Source organism: Quercus robur, chromosome 5, assembly GCF_932294415.1.
Source record: "Quercus robur chromosome 5, dhQueRobu3.1, whole genome shotgun sequence".
Lineage (NCBI taxonomy): Eukaryota > Viridiplantae > Streptophyta > Magnoliopsida > Fagales > Fagaceae > Quercus > Quercus robur.
In genome coordinates, this window is record NC_065538.1 from 62,259,439 (window position 1) to 62,267,966 (window position 8,528).

General features: G+C 30.7%; 1 long non-coding RNA gene across 2 annotated transcripts; it reads right to left on the reverse strand.

Annotated features, from left to right (window-relative positions):
* Nucleotides 1-259: 259 nt before the first annotated feature.
* On the reverse strand, nt 260-2,949 carry LOC126726597 (uncharacterized). 2 transcript variants are annotated; one of them, XR_007656002.1, is made up of 3 exons: nt 2,675-2,949; nt 1,420-1,538; nt 260-632 (listed from the first exon to the last, which is right to left on the reverse strand). It is a non-coding gene; the product is annotated as an uncharacterized LOC126726597 (long non-coding RNA). The 2 variants fall into 2 exon arrangements; XR_007656001.1 differs by having other exon boundaries at nt 1,420-2,949.
* Between the last annotated feature and the right edge of the window lie 5,579 nt (nt 2,950-8,528).

Genomic DNA, 8,528 nt, shown 5'->3' on the forward strand with positions numbered 1-8,528 from the left:
ACCGTATCTCAGAGCTCACATGCATGTTTGGCCCATAAAAAGAGACTTATCGTCAATTGTTAGAAATTTTGTCCTTTTAAAGTCCCCCTCTTTTTTTTTCGGATTTTATTATATACGGAAAACTTGTCACCCTCTTTAAGTCTCTGTCCCCCCCCCTACATTATCAATCTCCATCCAAATCCATTTCCACAGTACTCTCTCTCTCTCTCTCTTTGTGTGTCCAATGCGTGTGTGAGTGAGCATTAAAAGAATGAAACCGGAAACACAAAAACTTTGAAATGAAACATTGAAAGAGCAAAATAAAGTCTTACCCCACAACCAGCTAATCACTCCTCCAGATATTTATTACACACCTTTTCTCTTTCAAACAACCAAAAAATAATTGCATAATTTGCTTTCTTTTTTGTCAAAAACGTTACTACCAACCAATCTTCATTCATGATCACATCTTTTCCTTCTTCATCTCCTAACGGTTACTTTTTGCTTTCTCTCTTTCAATGATCCCATTAACCCGCTCTTTCCATTTCCATTCCTATATGCTTATTCTCCTCCACTCCAAAATATACCTTCTTTTCACAGTTTCACTCACTCACTCAGTCACGCTTTTGAGAGAGAGAGTTCTAGCATAAACTCTGAGAAAAAAGAGCTTGTTAGAGAGAGACCCAGATGGATTTTAGTTCGTTGGTTGGAAAAGATACAATGAGAATTTCACATACAATACAAACTAGCTGCAGGTAAATATCTCTCTAAACAATCAAAACCCAACAAAGATTAAGTAAAAGCAAACCAACCCAAAAAGACCCTCATATTTGCTACATACAGAGGATTTCTCATTAAAGATGGCTAATTTATCTAAAAACACACAAATACAAAGATAAACAATGAGAAACCAACAAAAATAAAAAACAAATTGTAAACAAAGGTCTTTTCTTTCTCTATCTTCTTGTTTACTAGTTAGTAGAGTTTGGGGCATAATATTAGAAAATTCAACTTAAGAAATTAGCATCAGTTTAAATAAGTGGAATCGAATTTTCAGTTTAAATTCAATTTAAGAATTTTTAAATAAAATTCAACTATCTAGGTGGATTAGAGAGAAGGCATGGATATGTGTTTTGCTTATTAAATTTGCAACTATGATTGATACTATTATTGTTTGAATAACATACTTGAGCATGATTGTATTGATTAGCTATTAAATGATTAACATGAACCTAACTATAGAACTTGAGAGTTTCAACATGCATACAGGCATAACAAATAAAATTGTCACATTTAAAAAAATATAAAAATAGACAACAACCTTCATGAGACATATAGGGCAAGGGCTGAGACATAGAGGCTGCTCCTTTATTTATTTATTTTTAATAGAATTTTTAAGCAAACTAATAGCAAATTTGATATCAAGTTGTAAGCCAATACCTTGCATAGAAGCTTCTACTACCACTTGGTTCGTTTCTTCATCCACATGTTTTGTAGAAGCCCCTTCCACAATTATGCTCTTGGCGTGCACAAATTTGATTTTTGCCTTGCCATTTCAACTGTCAAAGTGTAAAATAAAAACAAGTATATAAGCACAACGACAAGTAAAAAACAAGTTGATATGAATGAAATATAATGTTGAACACATTACATAACATAACAAAAAAGAAACAAAAACAAAAACAAAAGCAGAAAAATGTAATATGAATGAATAATAACTGTTCTGCATGTAACTAATTATTATTAACAACAACAATACTTGAATCCAAAATGCATTTCCTCCCTTTTCTAGTAAGCCATCGATGTTAAATAGAGTATAAACCCTTATATCACACAATCCAGCAGATCAAATAGAAACACAACTGTCTTATTCTCTTATTTCATTATTTTTTTTTCCCTCTTCTGACAGAATCCATGAGACAATTTTAGACCAAAGGTACATTGTATCTAAATACAAATAACTACATTCTAAAAACTTTCTATTTAATTAGTAAGCATATCAACCACACTAAATTAAAACATAGTTCAGATTTAAAGAAACCCAGATACAATCTTACATTTGGCAACCAAAAAAAAAAAAAATCAAAACACACAGACAAACAGCAACAGAATAGTTATTGTTAAACTACGAACTCCCAAATCAGCCCAACCAAACCTTAATTCAACAACATTATCTTACACTAAAACCCATCATTAAAATTAATTAAAAAAATACAATAAAGCCCGATTTGTGAAAATTAACCAAGAAGGAACTGACTTTTACAGAGCAATCTAGAACCTTAAAAACTCCAAAACTGAGACACAAAGAAAAAAATCAACCCCACAAGATGAGAGTGTAGACAAATTATCTTAAACAGTGCATGCATGCAAAGAAATTTGAACCACTAATTTCCCTCTAATTTTCCTTTCCTTTCTACCATTTTCTCAACAACCAAACACAAACCAAGACCAAAAAAAATAAATCAATTTCAAGCTCTCCATTTTCCTTTATTTTCCACTACATTGTCAGTAATGAAACACAAACCGAGACAATAATAATGCATTTGGACACATCTAACAACTCATACCAAAAATAAAAAATACCCTAATCACAGGGATACCCATAATCTAATATAAAATTTTCATTAACAAACCAATGCAGAGATTAAAAAAAAAAAAAAACACACACACACACAAAGAGAGTGTTCGAGACAACTTATAGAGAGAGAGTTTGGTTTTTGGGAATGAAATGAGGTGGCACCGACAAGGTGGATTGGGGTTGCCACTGAGTTGATGTGGTTTGGTGGTGGTGGGATTTTGGGTCTGAGAGAGAGAGAGAGAGAGAGAGAGAGAGAGAGAGAGAGAGAGAGAGAGGGTTTAAAAGATAAATAGTGTTTGGGTGGGATTTTGGGTCTGCGAGGGAGAGTTAGAGCTAGAAAGAGAGAGAGTTGGGATTTTGGGTCTCAGAAGTGAATGAGAGAGAGAGAGAGAGAGATACAATGTTTTTGGCAAAAATGAAAAGGCACTAAAATGATTAAAAATAATAATAAAAAAAAAAACAGAGGGAAGATTTGGGTAGGGCATGGATTTAGAAGGTCTATAGCGGTGGTCTAATCCATTGCTATAACTAAGGTAAAACGTTGCAAAAAGGAGACTCTATTGCGGCGGTCATACAAAATGCCGCTATAGCTCGAGTATTGCATTGTTTTTCTCTACTATTGCTAAAACATATATATGGCGGCGGTTTTATGTCCTATGGCTGTAGGACACCACAAAAGTCTATACCTGTAGCACCGGTCCCAAAAAATGCCACAATAGGCGACATATAGCGGCGGTTTTTTGCACTCACTGCAAAAAACCGCCACGATAGTCCAATTTTCTTTGTAGTGATTACTTTTGGGGTTTTTTTTTTTTTTTTTTGAATAGTTAAAATTTAAGGAAACCCCAAATCAATTTTAACAGGATTAATCTCAAAATCTTATGAGGGGCCAATAAATAAAATTTTAAGAGTATTTATGATTTTACTTACTACCTCTTTTAAAAGAAATTGTTTAGAATTTTGAAAAGTCAGGAGGTCATCCCCCACCCCCCCCTAACTCCGCCATTTCTTTTACGTGTATTGCATAGTAAAACAAATATGCACGTATTGGATGGACGGAAAGTACTATTTAAATTCTTTCATACGTTTACGATATATATATTTAAGTAAATGTTTATGTTAAAACTATTTGTTAAATCGGTTTAGATTAAAAAATAATTAAATGCAATTTAATACTTTTATAGTTTGATTATTATTCATGTAAAAATTTAAATTCTTTAGAGTATAAGTTGAAAATCATCTGTTATAATATTTGCATCAATTTCTAATAAACCTAGCCAATGATTTTTGTTTTGATTTAATATATATTTTTCCTAATAAAGGGACATATTTAGTGAGTGTTAGGGATGAAGTACTCTATCGCATGTGTAGAGCATTGTGTATAAAGAAAAAGAGATTTGAAAATCAATTCAAGAAAATAAACATGTACGTATCTGTTTTCAACATATGTAAGAAATTATTATTATTATTGTTTTTTCATCCCATATGTGCATATTTTTGATAATTGGTATTTATATAATTAATTTGATGTAATCTGTAAAAAGTTTAAATTATTTAAAGGTTGAATATCATTTATTATAATATTTATGCCAGTTTCTAAAATTGATAGCTAATGATTTTTCTTTTAATTGATTATCTTTCTAATAAATGGACATTTTTATGAGTATTAGTGAAATATGTTAGATCTCGTTCTAGTTTAACAAAACCCTTAAATCCATATAAGAGATTCTTTGAATCCACAAATTGATTATTCGTTGTACATATTGTAGGCCTATTTAAAGGCTCCAGAAAACTTATTTCTGAAGTAAAAATATTCCTAAACGGATCTTAATTGATACCCTACCATAATAAGACTCAATATGACTTTTTTTTAAAGAAGAAACTCTAATTTGACTAAGAAAGCCTCAAAAACACCTAAAATCAAGGAAATGCGCTCCTAAATGCTGAAATAAGTAAAATTACATAAAAATTCAAACACTAATATATAAACAATAAAATTAAACCCCACATCTTGTCTTACATCAAGCCCCTCCACTTGAATGAAATTCGTCCTCTAGTTTTCATATGAAAATTGAAATCTTTTACTCCAAATAAAAAGATGCATCAAATACTTCAATAGCTTGATTCGATTCTAAAACTTACACTCTTGAGATAGTGTAACATAATATTTATTCTCATTTGCTTTCAGTTGTTCATAACATCAATCTCAAAGGATTGAAAAAAAAAATCAAAATTTTTATATTTCAAGAAAATCAACAGATTGTGTAATCATCTTCAACAAATCAACCAAGTCCTAAGAATTGTGGTTATGGACTCATTATCATATCTGACTTTAGTTGGCTCTTCCACAATATTCCTAGTAATTTCCATCTCATGATTTTTGCCATTCTCCTTAGTTAACTTGATCTTCTTTTTTTTTTTTTTTGATATTTTATTTTATTGTTATCTCTTCATCAACTTCTTGAAGAGTGTTATCTTCAATTTTCAAATTGTTATCTTGTTGTAAGTCTTGATCTTTTTCAACCACTTCAATAATATTTTCAAAATTCAGTTTAATATTGTTCATCCCTAATATTATATCTTCTCTTGATGGTTGAAGGTAGAGCTCATCAATATAATTTATTAAGTCTAAACTTTTTGACCAATAATCTTGCTTTATATATGACAAAATTACACCATAAGTCAAGAAAAAATTCATGAAATTATGTTTGCAAGCTTCTTTTTTATTCTCAATCGTGAATGAATTTTATCTTTACCTTATCAAATTTTATGATTATTATGTTTATTCCCACCAAACCGAGGCATACTGAAAAAGGGCATGTTTAATACGTTGTAATAGGTCTTGTAATAGAATGACGTACAATTCATGTGGAATAACTATTCGATTATTTGGTTGCATATGTATTAGTACAAGTAGTTGTTATTATTCCTTAAATTGAGGAATAATTGTTCCCATCTAAAAATGTTGTAATAGTTATTCCTTAATAGGTGTAATAATTTTCTAAATTATTATATTTCTAAATATACAAAGTTTCCATATGCACATAACTATTATAAAAATAAGAATAAAAAAAAATAAAAACAAAATCCTCTATCTCAATTTTTTTTTTACATATATTTTTTAGGAAATATAATTGTATAAGTTAAATATTTCCTTTTTTTTTTTTTTTTTTTTGAGAGATAATTACAACATGCTGTTAACCCCGCAGCTCAAACCCTTTCCCCCTAGACCCCCAAGCACTTTAAGCATGAGGAGGTGCCAATTTAGCTACAAGGCTTTTGGCAAGTTAAATATTTCCTAAATATAGATATTGAGTTTTATTATAATGTTACATCTTACAACCAAACGTATGAATAAGTTTAGTTATTCTATTACAACATCTTTTATTCCTAGTATTAAACTATTAATGATTGTCATTCCTATTGTAATCTCCATTTTGAGTACCAAACATGGCCTAAGTTTATACATAGCAAATTTAACCTTTCTTTCCTTATGAATATTCATATAGTAAAAGAAATCCTCTAGATTAAGTAACTAGTCAAGGAAATCTTCCTTACATAAATTCTAGCAAGCTCTAATATCAATGAATGTATAACGAAAATGTGAATTGGGTTAGATCTTGTTATAGTTTAACGAAACCTTTAAATCTAGGGATGACAATGGGACAGGACGGGTCCGAAAGATGGGATCTTTACCCCTGCCCTGCATGGTTTTATTTTACCCCATCCCCGCCCTGTCCCACATGACATAGAAAATTTTCTTACCTCATCCCTGTCCCACCACGTAAAACTCTACTTCTTCTTAATTTTCCTACAACTATTACAACTGTTTTTAATAAAACCTATTTCGTTCATAAAAATATACTTGAAATTACAAATAAATTTATCCCATCAAATCAAACTAATTTTTAGCAAAAATTGAATAATATTATTAAAGTGTTTAACAAGACAATATCACAAAAACAAAAAACAAAAATCTCATAATACAAAATCAATGATTCAATAGTATATAAATTTGCTTATAATAAAGACAAAAGAAAATGTTAAAATTGGTACCTTATTTTCAACTTTGCTAGAGAAAAAAGAGAGGTAGAAAGCCTTATTGGGTAGAATAAAATAAGTTGATGATATGTTTGTTTAAATAGTAGAGTTTTAGGGTATAAATAATTTATATGCAATTTAACCCTTATCAATGTGGGGCAGGGCAAGGCGGGTTGGGTTTAAAAAGTCTAAATCCATCCCTGCCTTGCCCCGTGGTGCGAAACTAAAATCTTTTCCAATCCTCGCCCCGCCCTACCACCTTCGCAAGGCAAGAAAAACTTGCGTGGGGCGAAGTAGGGGAGGAGCTGGTCAAGCGACGCGAGGCAAAATTGCCATCCCTATTTAAATCCATAAAATGTTTCTTAAATCAACAAGCAAAACCTAAAATCCACTAAAAATAGAGAAAACCCTCTCTTAAATTTTATTAATGAAATCTTGAATTTTTGAAATATTGCGGGCCTATTAAAGGTTCTAGAAAACTTAATTTCAAGTAGAAATATTCTAAAACCAATCCTAATTGATACCCTACCACATAAAAGTTAAACAATATATAAATCTTTAAGTTTACACAATTTATAGTTCACTAATAATATCATCATCATAAAAAAAACTAAAAAGAATACTAAGAGAGCGTTTGGATTGTGCTGAAAACCAGCGCGTTTACGTTTTTCAGCTTTTTTTTTTTTTTTTTTTCACGCGTTTTTTAGCTTTTTGAGTGCTGCGGTTACTGTTCATGTACTGTTCAATGAACAGTAACCGCAAATTTTGACTTTTTCAATTTGTTTCAGCCAATCACAGCACATTGTGTACTGTTCACGGACCCACAAATTTCACTTTTCAGCAACTCTTTCATTAAAAATGGGTCCCACGATACTATTCACACATTTAAAAATTATTTTGCTACAGTTTTTTTCAATTTTCAGTTTCAATTTTCAGTTTTCAGCTGTATCCAAACGGACCCTAAATGTCATAGACCATGAAATGTTTTTCAAGTATGGTATATTATCACCATAATCAGTAAATATGATATGTTTGTGAAACTAGAAAGAATGAATATCTGTATATATTAAGAGGATTTAGAAAATTAGTTATTGCTTTTTTCCTTGTCAAAAATACCCCTAAATTAATTAACCAACAACTTAAAAATGGGGTTAAAATAGTAAATTGGTAAAAGAAATTTAGTTATTGGTTTTTTTACAGTCAAAAATACCCCCACGTAAAACTTAAAAAATGGGTTAAAATAGTAAATTAACAAAAATAATAAATTTCTACTTCTACATTGAAATGCCTTCCTGCTTCTAATAAACTCCTACTTTTATATTAATTTAAGTTCCTACTTCTACTCTCTAACTCCCTACAAAATAGGATCACTCTTTTATTAGTTTTAAAACTCCTCCAATCTACAAAACTCACCCCACGTATTTTTTTTTTTTTTTTTTTGTGTGTGGTTGAAAAAAGTAGAAATCCCAAATTATAATAAATGCATATTATTAATTTTTATCCAAAAAATAAAAGAGCTTCTGAGCATGCACGTGAGCGCGTGCTTAGAGGCTAGTATTGTACTATTCCCATTTGAATTGAATTGTGAAAAAAAAAAAAAAAATCACTTTACGAATTGATTGAGTTTAGGTTAGGTACGGGTTGACCCAACCCAAAATCAATCAAGTTGGATATGGGACGACCCGTTTTAATTTATTTATTTCGGGTCTGAAAATTATGGGTTGGGTTTCCATGTCCAATTTGGTCAGGCCCACCTTTCGTATATCTTTTTATTATCGTAATTGTAAAGGTCATTAGTCATGAATAAAACTACATCGCTTAATATTCCCCCCCCCCCCCCCCCAAAAAAAAATCACAACATATCAAGTTCAGTTCGTGAAAATTTGTTTTACTTTTTTTTTTTTTTTTTTTATTGGTTAAAAGGGTTATA